Genomic DNA, 23,768 nt, shown 5'->3' with positions numbered 1-23,768 from the left:
ACAACGCAGTGGAGGGCTCCGAAAGTTTTAATCCCCTGGAGTTCTTTAACGTTCACCTCATTTCAGGCACACGGGCTTCGAGCATTTTCGCCTACATCGAAAATGCAGCTGCCGTGGTCGGGATTCGATCTCGCGACCTGCGGCCCCGTAAGCACAAGAACACTGTGGCGGGTAATTTAACAAAACTCTGCCCGTCAGATTTCTCGTCCTGCATCCAGCACCTTCATGCGTCCACTTCGAGTGCGCTGCATATTAGTGCCCTCTCTTCACGTTACGCGGTAGTTATCATTAGTCGTCGTTAAGATGTACTAATTAGATATTTTGTGAGCCTCACGCATCGACGTTTTGTCAGAACGTATAGAGGAGCAGCCAAGCGTCGCCCATTCATTCCGTTCAGACAAAATAACTCAATAGCAAAGTTCTCAAGCACTTTCACGTGGTTTCTAAGAGAAGATAAGATGAGGCCCATTTTTGAGGAGTTGCGACAGGAAGTGTACGTTTTTCGACGCTTTCAGTTTTGAAGAATGGAAAAGCAAAGATGGACAGTTTGGTCATCTTGCCTGAATTATGAAGTATACAACCCGCACAGTGTCTATAATTTATGGCATACTACGTTTCTAATGACGCCTCCGATAGATGATAGATATATCAAAGAAACAAGATGAAAAGATCAAGTTTCCAGGGAATATCTAGAACATTATGTGGGACCTGATCAACAATGTACACCTGCAGGAGATACCAACGCTTTAACTGTGCTTTAATGAATTCGATTATGTAAGCTTTCTGCGAGGAGTCGTAACATCATTTATAAACCCGAGCGACGATATGAAAGAGTGTTATGGCTACTTTTTTTTTCAGAAATCTACTCATTGCCTTTTCCACTGTAGCATAACGCCTAGAGAAGTAAAATACGTGTTGAATGTAACATGTTTCGTCTATACTGTCAGACCACGGAATGAAATGCGCGGAAATGCGAACATGCGATTTGATAACCTGAGCCTCATAGACATACATCTCTAGCGGCAGCAATGTCCTTGGAAGCCACCACACGCCCTCAATATGGCGACAAAAATATTTGCCCCTGCAATCTCACGTTTCCCGTCCCCTCGTCAATGTCTCGAGCTTCTCCGCAATATTTTCTTTTGTGTTTCGTCCGACCATCAAAGCGAGTAACCCATTCGGTTGCCATTTTCAGCCTGAGATAACAGCAAACAGAAGCGCCTCCGAGAAAGAGAGAATCTGCGAGAGAAAGCAGTAACTGTTCCTTCACCCTTACTTACGTTCCTTCGATCAACAACAAAAAAAAAGAGGTGATTCAAAAGAAAACGAGAGCAAAAGCCCACAAAAACTACAATGTCAAGAGGGAAGAAAACAATATGGCGCCTTACGGATCAGCGGCTTCCCAGGTCAGCGGATTCGGATACCCAGGTCTTCACTGTATGCGCTGCCAGAGGGATTACGACTCCTACTCTCTCTTCTCTTCTCCGTTTTTATTCCCTCAACCCCAATCCACCCTGGCCCAAAAAAGCCAACAATCAGCTCTAAGGAGGTTCGCTACCTCGATTTTTCTGCCTGCTCGCACTCTCGTATACCGCTTTAGAGTGCGGCAGTTCTCTTTCTTTCTTTCTTTCTTTCTTTCTTTCTTTCTTTCTTTCTTTCTTTCTTTCTTTCTTTCTTTCTTTCTTTCTTTCTTTCTTTCTTTCTTTCTTTCTTTCTTTCTTTCTCTCTTTCTTTCTTTCCTTCTTTCTTTCTTTCTTTCTTTCTTTCCTTCTTTCTTTCTTTCTTTCTTTCCTTCTTTCTTTCTTTCTTCCTTTCTTTCTTTCTTTCTTTCTTTCTTCCTTTCTTTCTTTCTTTCTTTCTTTCTTTCTGTCTTTCTATCTTTTTATATTACTCTTCCCTTTTACATTACTTTCTTTCTTTTTACATTACTTTTTCTATATACCCTGCCGCAGTATCTTTAATTGACACCGCTTTCAAGAAACGCACGTCGAGCACCAGTGCTTGGTATGTGCCTGTTGATTTTATCTTTGCGCGAAGTTCGCGATACGCTGTGTCCAGGTATCTGCCAAGAACTTCAGCCACCACAACGATTAAATAATGATTACGGGCGTTCGTCGTCGCGACGGAGATGTGCCGCTAGGCGTCGGCGTGGATGCATCCACATTAAACAGGGCCATAGGTGCCAAACACCAGTAGACATTTTACCAGCTCTCACATATCAATACACAATCGGCACTTTTTTGTGAAGACGCGTTTTGCTTTCGTGCTATTGCGATTCCCGTGACAGATGGATCTATGGCTTTGCTTTGCGTCAAGTCAAGGCGTACTTCTTAACGAGCGTCTCATGCAATAATAATAATAATAATAATAATAATAATAATAATAATAATAATAATAATAATAATAATAATAATAATAATAATAATAATAATAATAATAATAATAATAATAATAATAATAATAATAACAATAAAACACATTTTGCAATCGTGATACCGTAACGCGATCCGTCAGATCCCGCCTTCCCCAAGCCAATTATTCGAAGGTCTCCTTCACTTGTAGAGAGATTATGGTGGATTACCAATTTTCCCGTGCGGGATGAGGGGTGTGAGCAAGTATGCGAGAATTATTTGTGCCGAAAAGGTCGTGTATGAATGAATGAGTGGATACTAGCACACAGCTGCCATGCAATAATGACTGTCCGCCCAGCAAGTTCTTCAACGACTGTTTCTCGTGCGAGTGTAACAGAAGGAAGCCCCGAGACGTTTTTTGTTTACTGCAAAGAAACGACAAAAAGTAGTGCTAAACCACATCTAAGAGCTGTGTGTTTTATAAGTAGTAGAAGACTGAAGTCGATAGCGTTCGAAACAAACCATCAATTTTTTTTCCAAGCACGATTTTCCGAACTGTCTTAAAACACGACAGAGAACGTCACGCTCCTCTCGCTGGTTCCAGTTGTTCTGCAAAAAAAAAAGTAAAAGCCGGCACCTCGGTTACCAAATGGCGAATACGAAACTTATTTTTTAACCTTTATGAACGCCAGTACAAACCAGCTGTTTCCGAGGCTACTGTCCAACTGCGTTGATAACATGATGAAAAAAAAAGTATGACCCAAAAGAAAAAAAAGTGTGAGACAGTTAGCTCTGAAGCTTTTCAAATTGACAGCCTCACCAAAAACAGCAAGGCTGATCGAACGAAATCAAACAGAAAATCGATTGATTTCCAAACTTCAGCCTTGGGCCGGCTTGTTTCCCCAGCTAGGAGTGCTGCACACGTCAATAAACTTCTTCCACTTCTTTTCCAAGTTTTCTCTACTTGAGACGTGCTTGTAGGCCATCCGAAGTTTTGACATAAGGAATTGAACGAAAAAACAAACTAACAAAAACAATCTTTTGGAACGAACATAGCCAACTTGAATCAAAGGCGTAGCAGCGTGATCGAATGGAAGCCACGCTCCGAGAAAAAAAAAATCAATTTGAACATTTTGCCTCGATGGAGTTGAATCACGTGCCACTGAGAGAAGCTCTTTGTTTCTTTGTGTTTGTTTGTAACGAAAGATCCAAGCCAGGGCATACAATGACATCGCGAAACAATATCAGTTGTTCTGCTTAAACAAGTTACGATCGAACGGTCTGAATGCCGGTGTCACTAACTTGACAGACTAGAAGCCACTTTCTGGCACTGGCAAAAGGAAAAAAAAACGCAAAAAACTTCAGAGGGACAAAAATTACCTACAAAAACATTTTGACCCAAGGAAGGAAAAGAGCTGCATGAACCCATTAAAAATGTATATATGTAACAAGCACTCTAGCCGTAGGCCAAGTGTGTTTGCCTTGGACAAATTTCGCTGAGACGTCAGAAACAAGCTCGCCTTTAAAAGCGTTTTCACAACTGGCCGCGTCGTATTGACCAAACGTGTTATTGATGCGAAAGCGTACTGTTCGTGCCCGACGTATCGACTTAGTTTCAACTGTGTCAGTTTTCCTACTTAAAATGTACAAGTGATATTTTTGATAGAAGTCGCTGAAGTAATCACAAAGTGGGGTCTTAGGGAGCTGCAACTGCAGCCTTGTTTGCGTCAAGCAAGTATTTCAACACAATGTTTCAATTGATTCTCTCTTAATTTTTCAGAAGTTCTCGCAACTTTTCTTCAAACATCCGCGAGTAGGTATATTTTCCATTGGAGAAATTGTATATACTTTCTAATGGGGGGGGGGGGGATTTAACGCAAACAATTGGCTTGTGAGGGGTGAAAAGAAATGAAGATGATCATGAACCAACACGCTCTCTCTTCGTCCTCTTCTTCCTCTCAACCTCTTCATCTTCTGATTTGATCCCAGAACACATTCACCAATTTATCGGCGTGGGATGCAATAAGTCTTATGGGCCAATTGCAGAGAGGGAAAGAGAGAGAGAAAGAACAAAAAACTAGAAAATTTCACCGACGACGACGATATTGCCTAATTCGCATTTTGAGCGCAGCTGTTTAGGTGGTTTGATTTTGCGATAAGTTAAGGCGAACAAGTTGATACCCTTGTAGGTATTTACAGTTGCATAGGTATGTAGAGTTGCATACGACGCTGGGAGTAGGGTGACTGGCACGGACGATTTCGTGAAGGCCATCTCACATCAGCCGCCGCAGACAGAGAGAAAGCAGCATGGCTGCCTCGCTAAACGGGAGACTTCAAAGGGAAGCGCGTGAGCGCGGTCCAGAGCAACCACCGCTGATAGGTCTCCCTTTACGCAGCGCTTTGTTTCTATATATGCTGTCGGTGGACGCCCTTGCCGCACACCTTAATGATGACGTCATCGGCGACCGTACGATGGCACGCACTGCCGTGGCGCCGCGGGTGGCAGGCTCGGGACATGTCATCTCGCCACTATTCTTCCCTCCCCCTTCGCGACCTCCTTGCCGTCACCGTCGTTCATCCTCCGCTGCGCTCTGCGTTCACTCTATTTTGTCGTGGTACTCTAGTCCTGGTTCGCTCTACCGGTTACGAGTTCATTTGCGAAACAAATACACGCAACAACAACGCCGCCTAAGTCGGGAACAGGCGCCTAAGCGCTGTGTTCTAAACGAATGGATGCCCGTTTCATGTAGAGGAGAGACCAAGAGTACTTGAACTCCTTCTTACATGAAGTTGAAGCCATGGAATATTCGTAACGTACTGTCACAGGAGCTGCGAGTGGTCGAATGCAGCACACAACCCTCTGTGCATTGCAGGCGAAACACCGACAGCCCCGCTGCGGCATGCCAGCCCTGCGTGCTCCCGAGCTCTCACTGAAGGACCAGCGCGCGTGTCTGAATTAGAAAGCGAGGATAGAGGCCAGTGGCTGGTGATATCGACAAACTCCACGTTTGCTGTCTCATGTCCTCGTTCGCTCTATCAGTTGCGCCGATGAAGACGCCGCTCAACGAATGAACGTGCACCTAACTGTGCTTTCAAATTCTCTATAAAAATAGTTTCTTGGCGAGGTGGGATTCGAACCATCGTACGCACGATCCGTAGGCGAGCGTCGCAACCACTCGCCTGTTATGGCACGCTTACCATAGCCTTGTAGAGTAAAGCTTAGCAAAGGGCATGGGAAAGAGAAGTGAGGTCAAGGAGGAGGGAAACGTGGAGGGTAGCGATACATAGCATAGAAAGTACGCGACAGACAAAAATACAGAGAAAAGTGAGAGAATAAGAAAAGAAAGATATATAGAGAGGTAGAGAGTTAAAACTATTTAGAAAGAGGAAGCAAGTGAGAAATACAGGCGGAGAAAAGAAGAAACATGAAAAAATATAGAAAGAACAAAAAGAAAAAAAATCATACAGAGAAAAAAAAGAAAGAGAGTGAAATGAACAAAGACACAAAAAAGCAAAGAGAAGACAGTAAAGAAAGAAAAGGAAAACAAGGTAATTATAAAAAGAAACAAAGGCAGCCACACAGCTGCGCACTTCCTTCTGGTTTGTCATTATTAGTGGGAAGCTGCTTGATTTTTTTGAAGCCACGTACGTGCTAGATCAGCTAAATTTAGAAAAAAATACTTTCTGTTTAGAGAAGACAGACCTACAAAAAAAAAAAACTAATCCAGTGCCTGAACGCTGCCTAGTTCCTTTCAGAATTAATTTTTGTTATTGTTCTCAATACAAAGAGAGATTGAAGAAATCAAACGTTTCTTGAACAGTAACAGCGCGGGCGTTTCTAAATTGAACAAAATGTCACCTGATGTCCCCGTTTGAAGGAATGTCTTTCCCGTATACCTCGTGTATGGGTTTTATCCGTGCGGGGTTTGATGCAGCTTTCGAGAAAGATATTCATATCGAAATGAAGTATGAATAAACTTTCTGAAAAAGGTTTTTGTTTTACGATGATGTTTCCACACTCAGTCAACACACAGAGACCACATGGACTTCCTAAGAATGAAAGAAAAAATTGATACTAGTAACGCTTCGGTAGCTCCCCCGAACAAAGCTCTATTAATCGCAATAAACTAGAAAATAATGCGAATAACACTTGGCATGGTGACAAAGGTTTGTTCCTGATGAACCAGTGTTTGATACCCTTACTCTAGACAAACAATCCCAGACAAGTAACAAACAAAAAATAGCAACTGAGGAAAAGATATTCGTGATCAAGGAGAGTCCAAGCGGGAAGGGTCTAGAGACGATATCCACTGATGCGAGCGGAAGCTAATGAATACTGATCAGCTGTTAATTAACGAAATCTCCAGACTGGGGGCGTCAGTGCGGCTGGACCGACAGAGGCGACAATCAGTGGACCGTGTCGTCCCGGGACGAGCACAGTTGTCAGCGTAGGGAAATGAAGGAGCCCAGAGGGATGCGAGCCAAGATCGCGTTGAGTTAATATCTCGTGGAATGCGTGCAGTGCTTTTGAAGCTGCCGACGGCTGAGACATTTCGAAGCGTGCGACTTCCGAAGGTAGCTGAGAAATGATTCATAGGCGAGAGCGCTGTTGCCTGCTGATGATTTCTCCAACATCACCTTGGACAAGCTGTCTACCTTCTTTAATTAATAATAATAATAATAATAATAATAATAATAATAATAATAATAATAATAATAATAATAATAATAATAATAATAATAATAATAATAATAATAATAATAATAATAATAATAATAATAATAATAATAATAATAATAATAATAATCAGCTGTTTTACATCCCAGAACTACGATATCATTATGAGACTGTCCATAGAGAAGGGATTTCGCAATTTCGACCACCCGGTGTTCTTTACCGTGCGCTAAATTGCACACTATACACGGGCATCCAGCGTTTCGCCTACACCTTCAAGCGACCGCCGCTGCTGGGATCGAACCCAGGACCTTTGTGCAACAGCGGAGAACGGCAACCACTGTACCACCGAGGCGGACTTCCATCGTGTTTTTTTTTTTGTCCTTTCACTCGAACTGTGCGACCAAGTCTAGAAGCTGTCAAATCATGCTGTTCTCTTGAGTTACTCTATAGCAACATTCCGGTTTCGCTCTGCACTGAACGTCGTGCGCGGTTATGGTTTATAAGTGTTATATGCGCTTTAGTACTGCTTCCTCCGTATTCCTTGCTATGAGCCTCGAACTCGGCTTCCCAATATCATTATCCTTAAAACAACGGCGAAAATTAAAGAAAACGGGACGAACAAAACGCACAAAGCCCACTCACCCCAGTGCCTATATGGTGTGCGTGTCCTTTGTAAGAGTGTGCCCTCTAGCGACACCCCGCGTTCACGAATATTTCGTCTCTCAGTACGTCCTGTTTCTCGAGTCTGCACTGCTTTTCTAAAGGTCATGCGTAACCAGCTATACCGCAAGTACCTTTTAAGCAAACCACCCGTCTTTTTCTCAAGAGGGCGTAACCAACTCCTCCCTTTTTTTAAGCCGCTGCTTCAAAAATGGGAAAATAAAGTTGTTTCTCTTTTAAAAAAATGGTATTGCCTCCCGTGTGTAGAATACATCGCTTAACTTACTTACGATTTAGCTTTACCTCGTGGTAATGAGCCACGATAATATTACAAAACCGGTTGTTTTACGCGTGGGGAGATTTATCAACTGGCCTATATGGAATCGTTGGTCACTTCTTTGAGAAAAAAATAAAACTGTGCTTTGATTCCATTCGGCGCGTCCTGATGTGCCAAGTATATGACTATTTATAGAGGGACGTCAACTCACTTTGGAGATCACTGAACTTCCTTCGAAGTGTCGTGTGATACCTAAAAGAGAGTTACCGTCTCTTTATAGAGTGTAATATAGTACCGCCATCCAGCGGATATTCCAAGGACTAAACGAAAGGTGGCATGGCCGGATTAGAGGAGCGGCACGAACGCCCTCTCCTATGACCTGCGCTTCGTGTCTAATTACCACCTTTCACCGCCGATAGTTTATGGCACTGTGACCCTACCTCGCTAAAGCTTGCTAAAAGCAAGGAGGTTACGCCGAGCGAGTTTAGCGTGGCAACATTTTTCTTGTCAGATATAGCTCAAACTGCGTCCTGCTGTTACTAGTTTTTTTTAGTAAGCGTAAAATTCAAGGCAAATTTTATTGGAGATTACGTCATCGATAATCGTCTCCGTAGGTTGAATCATCATAAACAATTACCTTTATACTTATGATTAACGCGCGCGGGTTTCCACACGCGTGCCGCTCCTCTAATTCAGCCGTGGAGGTGGCTACTTCCTCCTCCTCTTCCTTCTCCTTCTCCTCCTCCCCCAACTACTACTACTACTATCACTACTACCACTACTACCACTACCACCACTACTACTACCGCCACCACCACTACTACTACTACCACCACCACGACCACCACCACCACCACCACCACCACCACCACCACCACCCACCACCACCACCACTACTACTACTACTACTACTACTACTACTACTACTACTACTACTACTACTACTACTACTACTACTACGTACATCGCGGACGCACGACCCTCGGCGGGAGGAGCTTCGCCCATAAAACAGGCACATGGACGGTGACTGCTCTACCGCGTGAATTGTGTCCAACAAACTAGCTCCTCTTAGCGCTGTGTCCCGTGTTGCTCTTCCACACCATCCGTGTGCTTGTTTGTGCTACGGCGCGAAATCGCTAAACGGCTGACCTTTCATTACTAATGCTGCACCGTATTTGACGATGCAGCTATAAACTAAGCGTAGATCGACGCTGGCATTCGGGCTGTGAAGTACGCCTTCCTGGCGGACTTGTGATCAAGGCGTTCAAGAGGGAACGATTCGTTGACTGCACAGAGAGATGCACGTATACACCTATACAACTACTACAAGCTCGGCTGCCTCGAGGGGCGCGCTTAGTTACCGAAGCAAGGACGCTGCTCGCCAAGAAGGGAGTGGAAGGACGCGTCGAGCGTTAACCCTTGCAAATAGGGTTATGCGACACCATCGTCTCCGGCGGCAACGAAGCGGTCGCGGCCCAGCGACTTTGCCCCCGTTCCCTTGGTAGACGCACCGCGATCCATTCCTGCGGTACGTGCACGAGTGGATGTCGACCAAGCGACGTCGCTAAACTCAGCGTTGCGCAATTTAAAAAAAAATCAACACGTGGCGTTCCGTCAGTGACTTTGATTAGGTGGTACATGTCACTGCAATTAACAATATTCATTGCTGGGATTTTACGTTCAGAAACCACGGTATGATTATGAGGCACGCTTTAGTGAAGGGCTCCAAAAATTTAGATCGCTTGTGGTTCTTTAACGTGCTCCTAAATTTAGCCAAACAAGCCTCCAGCAGTTCGTTTCCCATGAGATATGGCCGCCACGGCCGGAACTCGTTCGCGCAGTCAATTATCATAAACAATAGACCAGCAGACTGCCTGCGGTGGGTAGTGCGATTTTACTTTGCGTTTCACGCGAATCTTAAGATTCGCGTCTTAAAAAAGGTCACTTTCATTGTAAAATGCGCTACTTAACTAAAGAAAATCTTTTTAGTCTCTATTCAGGTGCGATATTTTCATTATAGATTAGCGTAACATATACAAACGAAACCATCTATAAGTTTCGTTAATTGAAACGCAAGTTGTCCTTTAAAAGGATTTGGTACAGCCATGCTAACGCGCTGAAGTCCTCTTTCCCGATGAAATAGTTGCGATTGGAGGACAAAGGAAGCTGTCGCATGATATCTACATGCCGTGTTACAGTAGCTTTTTAGGTTGAACGCCCCGCCATGGCGGTCTAGTGGCTAAGGTACTCGGCTGCTGACCCGCAGGTCACGGGATCAAATCTCGGCTGTGGCAGCTGCATTTCCGATGGAGGCGGGAATGTTGTAGGCCCGTGTACTCAGATTTGGGTGCACGTTAAAGAACCACAGGTGGTCAGAATTTCCGGAGCCCTAAACTATGGCGTCTCTCATAATCATATGGTATTTTTGGGACGTTAAACACCACAAATCAACCAATCAATTATTTTAGGGTGAACTGAGATCCTCACAATAGGTGGACATTCACAAAGGCATCAGTTTTGCCCGAGCGCGCCTCCGTACCAGCAAATTTACGTGTATTGATTCAATGAACGAAAGAGATTGAATGAATTAATGAATTACAGCTTTTGATTACCCTGTACTGCTTCTCCTCGTTTAAGTGTCATTAATATGTGTGTTTCGTGTTAAGCGCATCCTGTATTAGGCTAATTGGCGTATAGCTTCAGAAACGCTGTGTAAGTTTACGAGAATAACCTTTCTATCTGTTTTATGTTTGTACCGGTAACTTTGTCTCAGGTCTTTGAAGTGTGTCGTAGGCTCGATTTCATTAAGAGCAGCCGGCATCCTTATTGCACTACAATATTTCACCACATATCAACAAAAATGAATGAATGAATGAATGAATGAATTTTAGTGGCGCATGGTCCAGATGCAGCCAAGGTCGGGATTATGCGCAAGCTCCGTGGACGACTGGGGAGAAAACAGCTTCGTACCACGAGACATTCCTCCGACTCGATTAACCACAGCGGTAGCGAACCAGAAACAACACTAGCGGCAAACTATATAGCAGAGGCCACACTCTCGTCAGTCTCCACGCAAAAGCCCAAATCGGTAGCACGCCTCACTTCGACGCGGTAAGCCTCGCCGCAAAGCAACGATGCGCCGAAGGAAGAACCCGAGGGGGGGGAGGGGAGGCATCATTAACGGATCCTCACCAAATAACGCCCAGCGATGACCTCGCAGCACATTACGAGTGGCCACCGGACAATTTGTGGGCACGCGACACGATAAACAGCTCGCGGGAAAACGACGGCATGCAGCGCACTCCTACGTGCACGGACCGGTCGTGTGTGTGTTTCGCCTGACGGCCGAGATAATCCGCCGGTAATGACATAATCGCCACGGCCTATTTAGGAACGGGCATCGTTGCTACGTCCGTGGCTACGTCTCCGCCATTTCGTGCGGTGTCACTATTGGGCGACTTATTTTGCTAACGTACTCAGTCCGGCAGCAGCAACATTGGTGGCAAGAAGACGTGTCACCGTTGGCTTGAGTGCGACACCATCGTATATTATACATAGCGCGTGTCATGTAGAAATGGGAAGAATGACACGAGTGTGTTTACTAGTATGAGCGTCGAGAACGTAAAGACAACGGGAAGACCACAATTTCGCCTTAGGTTAACCTCGAAATTCCTAACCAAGCAAGTGTGTAGAAGTGTTTGCCAAACTATAAGTTTGTAAGTGTTGACCAACACATGGTTGACTTTTATGTGGCTAGAAATAATTTTTAGCCGAGCAACGTGGACAGCTGGTACACAACAGTTAATGAATCAACTAATTAACCAATAATAAGTGTTGTATTACATTGTTCATTACCTTATTTAGTTATTTTTATGTTATTCCTCCTCCATGTGCTTCCTCCTTTAAGTTACTAATAATGATTCTAAACAAAACTTATTATTATTTATTTCTCTCACGTAGTGTTCAGGAACCTAGACAAATGAAGTTACGTTGGTGCTCTCCCTATATCAATCCCATTGCAGCAGCCAATATTGAACAGAACACAGTTTCATTTTCATATTTTAGCAGAAGGAGCACATGGCGCAAAACACGGAGAAAGTTGTGGCGTTCCCTCATGGGAGGCCTAGGCCCGGTACCCTAAACCTGCTGGTTTCTTATAATAAAGTTTATTCCTCCTCCTGCATTAAGGCAAACTCAGTTTTGATGACTCATTGCATGGTCGTGAAATGGTCATTTGACAGGGAGTGCTTCGAAGTCAATCTTCGTAGGGAGCACAAAATTAAGCTACACAGGGACATCAAGATTTTTCGAGAGCTTGATTTTGCAGGTCTATAAAGACAGAAACTGGTCAAGCGTGACTACTGATTTGCGTGTGGCGAAAATGGAGTCTCATTTAACTCTGTCTCGCGGTCCCTATACATCTGTGAATAAAGCAGAACAGAGAAGATGGCTGCACTTTTGGTGACGAATTTATGGAACTGTGTAGAAAGCGTTGTCAGTCGTCCCACAAACTAAATCATAATAGCCGAATGTATACTCTGCGCCATCTCGAGATGAAAAAAAAAAGATTGTATTTTGCGAGTTAGTTTTTGAAACGCGAATGTGATGGTTGCTTTGTTAACTACACACCGAATGGCCCAGCAAGCAATTCTGTACAATAAAGTGGAAGAATGGTCACCACTAAAACGTCCCTCATGGCGATCGGGAAGTATCTCGATACTTTCATGTGTTGCTTCATGTATGGGACAATCCACTTGTTTAAAATTTGGCATTTTTTGGGGGCCATAGACTCGAGTGTCTGCGGTGTAGACGGCTGTAAAATCATTGCTTTAAACGCACTAACCGTTTGAAACGCTTGTGAAAAAATATGAAATATACCCCCTTCTCTCCTTTTTTTTATTGCGTGCGTGTGCATCTGTGCAATGTGCTAAGTGCTCACCCCTATCTTACCTTCCAGTTTTATTTCTATTTCCTCAGGCCCCGCCGCGGTGGTCTAGTGGTTAAGGTACTCGGCTGCTGACCCGCAGGGCGCGGGTTCGAATCCCGGCTGCGGCGGCTGCATTTCCGATGGAGGCGGAAATGTTGTAGGCCCGTGTACTCAGATTTGGGTGCACGTTAAAGAACCCCAGGTGGTCTAAATTTCCGGAGCCCTCCACTACGGCGTCTCTCATAATCATATAGTGGTTTTGGGACGTTAAACCCCACAAATCAATCAATCAATTCTATTTCCTCAGGGCTACTATTACCAATGCTATAATAATTTTAGGAAAGAATGGAACGACTGGAGTCAAGGGAGTCTCCCGAAGAAGGCTCAGTGAAATTCCTCGCTCACCTTACGCAGGCTCCAGTGCTGCACCGAGACGATCGCCCCACCACGTGGCGTCCGAGCACCAAGTCGAAACCGGAACAGAGCCCGGGTCTTCACTCGACCTGAGAAAAAAATATAGACAAACACAAGTTAATGATATTTGTTTTTTTGTGTGTGTGCTAAATGTAATTACGGTGTGATTACGAGAGACGTCATAGTGGACGGCTCCGGCGATTTCAACCACCTGGTGTTTTCTAACGTGTACCTATAGTCTATAAGTAAACGGGTCTCTAGATTTGTTGCCTTCCTTGTCGGCCGTGGTGGCGTAGCGGCCAGTGTGCTCGGCTGCTGACCCGAAGGTCGCGGGTGCGACTTCGGCCACGGTGGCCGCATTTCGATGGAGGCGGAATATGCTAGAGGCCGGTGCACTGCGGGGTGTCAGAGTACTTTAAAGACCACCAGATGTTCACCATTGAACCCCAGGTGATCACCCTTGCCACTCAAGATTATCACCATTGCCACTCCAGATGATCACCATTGAACACCATATGATCACCATTGCCGGAGCCCTCCACACCGGCGTCTCTCATAACAATAACATTATTATTATTATTATTATTATTATTATTATTATTATTATTATTATTATTATTATTATTATTATTATTATTATTATTATTATTATTATTATTATTATTACGTCTCCGTCAAAATGCGGCCACCACGGCCACGATTTCATTTGCGTGGCCTTCGGGTCGCCAATGTTAAGAACCAATAAGACTTCTGTTGGGTCTAGTTGGTACATAGTATTTACGGTGAAAACTTCAGCGCAAAGAAAGACGAACCACAAAGAGTAGAAAAGACAGTGCTGGTCTCTGCTGCTTTCTGAGGCCCGTCTTGGTTTTTATGCTGAAGTGCTCACACTAAATGTTAAGCACACCATACAGAAGCACGAGTAGCTTCACTCGTGCCCGAAGCATTCTAAAATCATTGCGGTGGTGGATTAGTGAGACAATACACTCGTTTAATGAAGACATTTGATAATTATTTTGAGAACTGTTGCAGGGCCCCTTCAAGAAGAAAAGATTGAAAAAAAAGGGTCTTTGCTGAGTTGGAAAAAAATGTAATGCAGCCCGCGTTCACCGAATTATTAACGAGCTGCTGTAAGTTCATTAGGCAAATCATGACCTTGAACTTTTCTAACTTATAGGGAGCAAAATTAAACAAACAAATAAATTCCTGCCGACTCTCTACCTTTATAAGAGCAAAGCTTGCTGTTGAACGTCACCTTCACGCAAAAGAAGAGTGCCCCCCCCCCAAGACTTTATTGAAGAAGAAAACCCTATTAAAGAACGTCTGTGAAGAAGTTTTATTGCAACATAGGCAACTAGGGAACCCAAGGCTGAATATCCAGGCGTTCTCAAAACCAAGTGGTGTCCAATGCATGCGCTGGAGAGTAAGTGAAATAACCTTCATTAATGGTTCTTTCTGAAGGCTTAAAAGAGTTTAGGATGCATGTGCCAGAAGAATTAAAAAAAGTAGATACACGAAAAGCATGAGGAGGTAGGCAGAAGGTTGTAACATCACTTCGAAAATCTTTGGGACCATTCCAGGAAACACTCCATCGAGATTATTCCTCGCCAAGTGTGCACACTGTGGATGTCGTTAAAAAAGGAGTTTAAGAACTTATTGCCTACCATTGCAGAGCTGTGTCGGATTAGCGCTTCTCATCTTGTGGTGATAACATATGGCACAGCCTTGGTTACAACCTAAATGTTATGAGATCGAAAGTAAAACCGCAGCAAGTGAAAGGCGACGTCTGGTGGGGCTTGCCACTTGGATTAGCAAGACTGAACGTTGAGCTTCTTATAAAGTGCTTCCTTCAGCTTATCTCTGCTTAACCTTAAGGCGCGTGGCCTGAAAAAAAAGAAAGTACGAAAGGCGACGAAAGTTTTTCACGAACACATGGTTTCTTTTCGACATAACGGCGCTTTTTCCTTTCGTACTTGTGGACATAACGTCTATTTTGAGAAAGCAAAGCTACTTTATGAGACTAAAAAGTTAAAAGTACGAGCAAAGCAAATATAAAAAAAATAAAAAAGACATTCTTGAACTCAAGAAAACTGGGAAAATATTAGCGGTGAGCACAGCGTTTTAACAAGTTTCCTTTTTTTTTGTTTACGCAGACGGCAAGAAAACGCTCAAGTAAGATAACAAGATAAAATGAAGACAACGATGCTTGGAAACTTGCATAGAGACAACAGACGTTGAACATCGTACGCTGAACACAATGTTGAACGTTGTACGTTAGCAGGATAAGCGAAATTAATCTTCCTTGCGAGTTTGGCACAGTGATGGAGTGGCAAGCCAGACATATCAGCACACAGAAGAATATAAATGAGCAATTAATAAAAAGTACACAGATTGTCTGTGTAGCAGTAAAATACTGCCACCAGCAACAGTAACAAACGAAAATAAAGCATGTGGACTTTGTTGCAAAAAAGTGGGGCGCAGTACAAAACAGGAACGAAATAAGAACACGAGCGGAACAAAAACTTGTGAAGGTACTTGTGTAAAAAACAAAGGGGGGGGGTGCGTTTAATAATCATGACAATAAAAAAGGAGGCGGGGTGGGACTAAAAAAAGATAGTGCAGCGTATTAATCGAATAGGAATAATCCTTCTGTGATAGGGCAATAGACGGGTGGTTGACACATCGATCCCCGCATCTCCTAATTTGGAAAGCTCCGGTTAATTCACAGGGTAGCTTTATCAGGATGCCTATACAGAATGCTTAAGTGAACGAAAATGGGTGAGCAGCCGCACATGATGCAGTGCTGCGCTAAATGGGCACATTCCTTTGACGCTACCACTATTTTTTGTGCTTGTGAAAACTAAAGGCTTATTCATCGGCCAGCTTGGCCCACCTATACGCGCCAACATGATACCGGTAATAGGTACAGTATATGACACGCAGCTCACATTGAACAAAGCACGGGCTGTAGCACAAAAATTGGACGCATGACGAGGGCCAGCACAAAGACGATCGCTAATTTTGAACAGTTTGTTTAAAGTTAGATGACGCAAGTTTCCCAGAATCGGTGTCTTTCTTTTTATATTGTTATCTCACTGTTTCGGCTTCTCTGCTTTTGTCCTGTCTAAAAACTTTGCGTTAAGTGAAAAGTTACGCTTTATCAACAAGCCCAACTTCACACTCAAGTGAGCCTTATTATTCACGAGATGGTTAATGTTGGTACTCTTTAGGAAAAGCTCAGAACCAGCTGTCCTGGCCGAAGCTCAGTGTCGGAATAAGACGTAGGAGTAAAAATTTCGTACAACCGGCCACGGATTTATTGACCATACAGCGATGATAGGGAGAACTCTGTTGAGTCTGGCGGGCAGATGTCCGGGGAAAAAAAAACTAACACTAAAGAAACAAAATAAACGAAGAAGGCGACTATTATGTAGAAATAGAATAGACACACACGACTCCTCGAGACCCGCAACGTAAGACACAATTCACGGAGATCTATTTCCGCTTTCGATCGATTTTGTGTACCATGCGTGGTTGAGAAATAGGTTTGATCTTACTTAATGTCAACAAACATGAGCGACCGCCTGTAGACTGTGTGTGCTCCCCGAGTGTGCTCGTGATTGTGTGTACCTTCTCATCTCTCTGCAACCTCTTTTCTCCCCTTCATCCCTTCCCCAGTGCAGGGTAGGAAACCGGATGTGTGTCTGGTTAACCTCCCTGCCTTTCTTTGCATCTTTATCTCTCTCTTTTGATCTAGTACAAAGAGACACGAATAGAAAGGAGACCGTGAGAGCCACTTGGTTTTTGACAGTTGTTGCTGTTGTTATCATTGTTGTTATTTATTTTACTGATGTGATGTAAGGAGATGTTGGCGTACCAATAGGGTACCGGCTACTCCTTATCGCTTAAATGTGTCGAATAACAAAGTTCACGGAATGTCCAAGTCTCCAAGCGTAGCAAGTCCACAGCACATACAATACACAATTTAGCATAACGCTTTTAGCATAAGCAACGCACTCAACAATCACATATACGTGCGTATATGGTGACTTTAACAGATTGAACAGAACCCAATGCGCACAGTCAATCAGTCGCATAATTTTCAACATAACAGTAAAATACGCAGCAAAACAGCCGATAGTCCCATAATTATGCACTGTCACGTATAAAAAAAAACCGAATCGTACTAGCGTCGGCCAAGAATGTCACTGTCTTCGTTGTTGCTTCTGATGCGTGATGTCATGTGCTTTTGAGAGCTCCTGGTAACAGCGTGAGTATATGAACGCCAGTGCCATCTGTTCGATGCAAGTACTTTAAGCTCACTTATTTGCTGTCATGTGCGCTCAACTATTCCATCTATTCAATTTGTACACGACCGGCATAGTCTTCTCATCGTTTTCACATTGCCAGCATGAGATTTCGGTTTACCGAACCGGCACAAAGGTGACTCACCTAAGTAAAGACAGAAACATACCCTAACACTCTAAAACTTTCAAAGCTTCCGAATGGCGTTGTATTCGAGCACAGTCTTCCGTCCCGCCAGAACCCGCCTATCCTGCACGATCAGCGAAAGCGCGCGAATTCTGCGGATTCTATTAAATCGCGCGGAAACCCCGCCAAAGCTCTTCCCACGAAATACGTGGCGGTCCTCAGGATGGTGCTGCCGACGCGAACCGCATGTAGGGCAGATTGAGTGCTTCTCCAAATGTGCGAAACGCCCGTTCGTGAAGCTGTAACCGTGCGAAACAAAACTTCTGAGCCGAAATACATTTCCAACTTCGGTGTAAGAGTGTGGTTGAGCTCCTCGCACAGTTCGCTAACTGCTTTACGTCGTCGGGACAAATAAAGCTTTGTATGAATGAAACCTTTGCCGCCCGAGTCACTGATAACGGCAGTGAGGTATATTTGACGTTAAAAATGTTACACCTGTGCTCTCCTTTATCCAAGCTCTGTACATCCTCGATACAAGCGTTCTTTCGTGCAGGGTGAAGGCAACCACTTCCGCCATGCTGGATCAAATGGTGGACGCGGACACACGTGGGCGTGTTGTGCTAATATTGTGTTCTTTGACGTCGCCAGTTCAACGCGTACCTACCGACCGCACGTACTCCAACCAAATATGGCGGCGCTTGTCACCACCCTGCATAAAGGAACGCTGGCATCGCAGAACCCTATGCACCCGATAGTTTCAGCGCCACCTGTTGAAAAAACGAAATCAGGAAGAGCACGCTGACGGGATTTCGTTCGAGTGAAACTCGACCGTACTGTAGCGGACCCTTAAAGAGTGAGACATTTCGCACTTCTCACTTTCACGAGTAATTGTTCGCGATTCTTCACGAAAACGTACATATTCCCTTTGGGGTTCGTTCTTATGAATCATTTCGTTGTACGCAACTCTAGTTTTCCCAGGTCCCTTAACGTGATGCGAATTTCACACTACCTTCCTCTTGGCACCCCAGTACAAAGACTTCAGAAGAAGTGGTGAATGACCACGGTCAACTTAGCTTTGTAAAGAAATGACTTGTCTTGGTAAGTACCCTCGGGTTACGAATGTAAAGGCAACTGCGCTTCTCAAAGGCAATAAAAAAGCTATTACGAAGCTTTCGTGATGACATGATGCTTGTACATTGTTACGAAACGCGATGCTTTTTTTCCAGCCCACGCATGCGAAAAACACTCCCCCAACGCGACGCCGCATAAAAGAGATCGAGTGACAAGAGGCGGTAACTGCAAAAAGTTTATTTTTCTTTCACTCGTTGCTGTGCGGGCTGCTTACACAACTCAATTGGGTCGATATGGGCCTTCCTTACTTTGGCTTTTTTTTTTGCGCGCTCCCTCCTGAAGTTTGTGCGCGTGCCAGCTCAGCGGTGCATGCGGGCGTGATGCGGGCACGGGCTCAGGGAATTCCGCATCGAGAGCCATTGAGTGGATGGCGCAAGCAGCCAGACACCATCGCTCAGATCATTGACGCCGTCTCGCGAGTAAACAAAGAAGCAAGGACGGCGCGTAAGAAGAGAAAGAGGGGGAAATAAAAACGACACAGAAGAAAGAAAAGGCAAAAGGGAGAGAGAAAAAAGGAGGTCGGAAATGAGAGTTCAGGCTCGTTCCAGTCAGCGTGGTGCCGCCATATCGAGTGACTCTCGTCGCAAGATCGATCTATAGACTGGAATGACCACAAGCCGACGCTCGCGAATCTTGTACGCGCATCCGGTCTTTAACGTTTATTGCATCGTATGTTCGTATATGTGCGCTTACTCAGGTAGTATACATACTTATGCATGAATGCAAGGTACTCAGTCCAGTTCGTAGATATGTGTGCACGCTCAGCAGAGCGTGGGGGAATAGCTTGTTGGTAGAAAAATCAACAACAAAGAATACACGAGGCACAAGAAGAGACAACCGCTTTCTGTTGTCACTTTGTGTCCCATGTGTTTTTTGCGGTTACTTATTATTCTAATCACGAACTACGTACACACGTAAAAGTAAATTAGAAAATAGAGCGAAACTGGTACAAGGGCTTTTCCATCCAGAACATTACAGTGAGAAGCCATTGAAGGGCAAGTCATAAGAGTTCTCACTCACCAATCACCGTTACAAGTGTTCTTTGACGAAGTAACGTCGACAAAGTGCAATACGCGATGGAAAGTTTAGTATACAGTTGTGAGCATTATGAAATGGAACACTGGAATTGCCTTCAAGAGTCAATGCAGCGCCAAACAAGTCATCAAGTAGAAGATAATATTATTAATCATTTTAAGGCTTTGCATTCCAAAACAACGATATGAGTGAGGGCTGTAGCGGAGGGCTCCTGAAATTTGCACCATCAGATGTTTTTTTACGAGCACCTAAATCTAAATACAGCAGCCTTCAGCATATTACCTCCATCAAAATGTGGCCCCCGCAGACTAGCATCAAAACGTTCATAATAGAAAATGTTAAAGAGAAAAACGGCTATTTGGGCTAGTTGGTTACATTCCATAGTAATAAGGGTTGCAGCGCAAGTACGAAGGTGCTAGAAGAAACGAGAAACGAAAGACGAGGCAAGGAAAGCAAAGAGGCGCTCGTGTTGTCCTCTTTGCTTTCCTTGCCTCGCCTTTCGTTTCTCGTTTCTTCTAGCACCTTCGTGCTTGCGCTGCAACTCTTATTACTGTTGAAGAGAAAGGTGCCACGTATAAATCAGTACGGTACATTCGCATTTATACATCGCTAGTAAACGAGCAATCAATAGTTAAACACATCTTTGGTGTTTCCTTCCATACTTCTCATGCTCACGCCTGTACCTTAAAAGCTCTCGAGGACCAATGCTGCTATCCAATTTCGTGCGGTTGCACAACTACTCACTTTCTCCAATAGGAATACAGAAAGTAGACTACACTGCCAACACCGCCACTGCTCGAACACTGCACACGTCTTCAGACACTTACTGGACTACACCGATATGATGCCACTCTGCCTTCCCGTTTATGAATGAGAGTGGCTTTCACGAAGTGATTATGCTTTTGGGTTGGAATTACCCACAACCCTTTCTGCAACAACTATTGTAGCGAGGAAACATTAGAGCACATTTTCTGCAACTGTGCTCGCTACAATACACGAAGAACATCTCTAGTAGCGGCTCCGGCTCGCCTAAATCAGAGACTGATGACGGTGAAAAGAATTCTGGAATGTCGACGTGAGAGGAGAGGACATCGCGGGTGAAGGTGACGAAGGCGATGCCCAACGTCCTGAAGGCAGCAGATTTGCACCAGCAAAATTACTGTGCTAAGGCGACTGTGAAGTGCGACTTTGTGTGCGTGATTCCTCTTCTTTCTCTCTCTTTCTCCATCTTTGAATCCACTTTCCCTGTGTTTCCCTAGAAAGACACGAATGTTAACCAGTTCTTCTAGACTGTTTAACAACCCTGCCTTTCTTTGCCTTCCTGTTTTTCCTCCTAGAATACCACAGAACACCACAAGGTTAAGCCCCTTCCAGCTTTAAAGGCGTCGAATGTGCACTTACGTGGTTATTGGGTAAGTCACTCCATGATTTGTTCGTAAATAAATTCACCTGTCGCATTGATCGTTCCACTTTCTCTTCTTTGCATGCAGCGCTTTATTCATTTAATTTGGCGAAGCGTACAGCCTCCAATCAAGCTTGGCCGCTCATTCAGTCGGCCGTGAAAGTAAGCGAGTGACGTTACAAGTTGCGTAAGCGGCAGAGGACGATTTGCAATCGAGAGATAAAACTGGACGTGATCGCGTAGTGATTTGTAGCGTTATGTGACCGGACGTCATGTTGTTTTTCTTCGTATTATCACGTGAACTGACCTATATAAACTCTACCTAGCTGTTCTTTCCTGTAGAAACTCTTAGTTGGTGCACTTTTCACGACCGGGAAAAGGAGTAGCCGGTGTTTTAGAAACGTACCTACATCCCCTAATTGTCGCATAATAAATTAATTTGTCGCACTCTGTAATTGATTTTGAAAACAAGGGACAGATAGAGAGGCGTTGACTACTATACAAAAGGTCATATAAACAAAACCTTTGAGAGAAGCACAATAAAGAACGATCCAACAAAAGGGACTTGTTCTTTAAAAGTCACGCTGTCGCACTTCTAACAGCTCTGCTATAGGCTGCAAAGAAATAAAAGAAAAATTTGGCGCCATCGAAGCTGAAAGTTGTGCTACGGACACTCGACGACTGCAGGATTTCGCAAGAAGAAGCGCTTGGCAGCGACAGCTTGTCTGAGTCACGCTGCTCTTATTATTTTCCCCCCTCGATCGCCCTTTGGATAACGGTGTGCGAAGGAGGGCCACTGGAAAATCGCTTTAACGACTCACCAGTTCCGCTGGGCTCACGCCCTCCGACGGGGTTTTAGCCCTTCGCGGTTCGCTGAGCCGTAACATGGTGTCGACTGAAACAAGGGCGCGGATAGCTGATCGGATAGAACGCGTTCCGCTGCGCTGATTCCATAGCCGCTGCTCATTTTTCTGCGTCCCTATTCTGAAGAATCTGGATATCGTTAAGCCTTTGTTCAAATAACCGTACACCAGATGCCATTCCTGCACGCTGCGCTGCTTCCCGGTTCCGCATTGCGGTGTTACAAAACAGCGGTCCGCTAAAGGCTTTCATATAAAGTCATTGTTGAACAGAACGCAAGCAAACCAATAGCCACTTTTGTACCGGTGTCACCGGGCACCTTCGATCACCTTCGGAGTTGATTCGAACAGAGTTTCACTACTGCCTCCTTTACGTGATTTACAAAGGAAGCCGATCATGTTTGAGGAATGCGATCCTTAGCAGGCTCAATCTCGATCGCAAGTGTACCGTGTAACAACGGTACTACATGATTGTGGGAGCATCGTATCGCATTTATAGCAGCCTGGGGTGATGCTTTTCCACGGCGTTTATATGTGGCGCAGCTTGTTTCGTTGGAAAAAAATCTAGTGACCGTTTCCGGCGAGTGCGCTTCGATAGTGAGTAAAGGACAGCGCACGCCGGCAACCGCTTCCTCTTTCTGTTTGGACAGCAATTATATGAACACACTATCACCATTAGCGGTGCCATGATGATCCCTATAAAAATGATTCCTCACCCACGTGCCGTATGCTCTATGCTGGAGTGAAATCGTGCAAGCGCAGCCGATGAAGGCCGCCCAGTCGGAGAGGAAACACGGGGGCTATTTTGAATCATTCAAGTGTTGCGATTGAACAATACGATGTTTATAAACAACAGCGATGCCTTGACGGGGTTCAGTTGAAACCCAATTGCTTGTTTGCGAAGCTACACATATGCTCTCTAGGCTTTGATTGATACGTGGTGTTTAACGTAACAAAAGCACCATATGATTATGAGAAATGCCATAGTGGAGGGCTCCGGTAATTTCGACCATCTGGGGTTATTTACCGTGCACCAAAATCAAAGCACACGGGCCTACAACATTTCCGCCTCCATCAGAAAGGCAGTCGCCGCAGCCAGGATCCGATCCCGCGACCAGCGGGTCAGCAGCCGAGTAACTTAGCCACTAGACCACCGCGGCGGGGCTGCTCTGTAAGCTTTGCAGCATTCATTTGTTGCTGCCACACATTCAATTGGCTTAAAAATTGAGTGCGATTTCTGTATGCGCAAGTTTTGCGGTTACTGAACAGCCTAGAAGGAAACAATAGGGGAGTAGTTTAGTAGAAATTGTCCATTCACTCTTTGGTGCCGTATCTGCAACTGACCAGTGAGCAAAGTAGACAACATGGCTTATTGTAGAATAAGCTGTGAGTGCGGCAAGCAGTCGTTGAAATGAAATTTCATGCTTTATGGATACACAACCATATCGAATATTTAAATGACCTCCTGTTTAGAAGAATAAGGTCACCGACACTACAGGATTGCTTAATATTTCAAGAGGGTTTGGCTTATAGAAATTCATTTTGGAAGCTCCATGACTTTTCGTATAATGTGATCAGACAATGTGTTCGTCGAGTAAAAAT

The 23,768-nt window shown here is 44.5% G+C and overlaps 1 protein-coding gene across 6 annotated transcripts in view; it reads right to left on the bottom strand.

Moving 5' to 3' along the window:
* The window catches only part of LOC119173478 (metabotropic glutamate receptor-like), a 450,920-nt gene that overhangs the window by 203,001 nt on the left and 224,151 nt on the right, over positions 1-23,768 (bottom strand). For all 6 annotated transcript variants that reach the window (XR_012895306.1, XM_075894965.1, XM_075894964.1 and 3 more), the window contains one exon: positions 13,299-13,396. The gene's annotated coding sequence lies outside the window, so the exon portion shown is untranslated. The remainder of the gene's footprint in view (positions 1-13,298; positions 13,397-23,768) is intronic.

The sequence above is a fragment of the Rhipicephalus microplus genome, chromosome 5 (assembly GCF_043290135.1).
Source record: "Rhipicephalus microplus isolate Deutch F79 chromosome 5, USDA_Rmic, whole genome shotgun sequence".
NCBI lineage: Eukaryota > Metazoa > Arthropoda > Arachnida > Ixodida > Ixodidae > Rhipicephalus > Rhipicephalus microplus.
The sequence above is the reverse complement of the archived record's forward strand: the minus strand, read 5'-3'. Positions and strand labels throughout refer to the sequence as shown.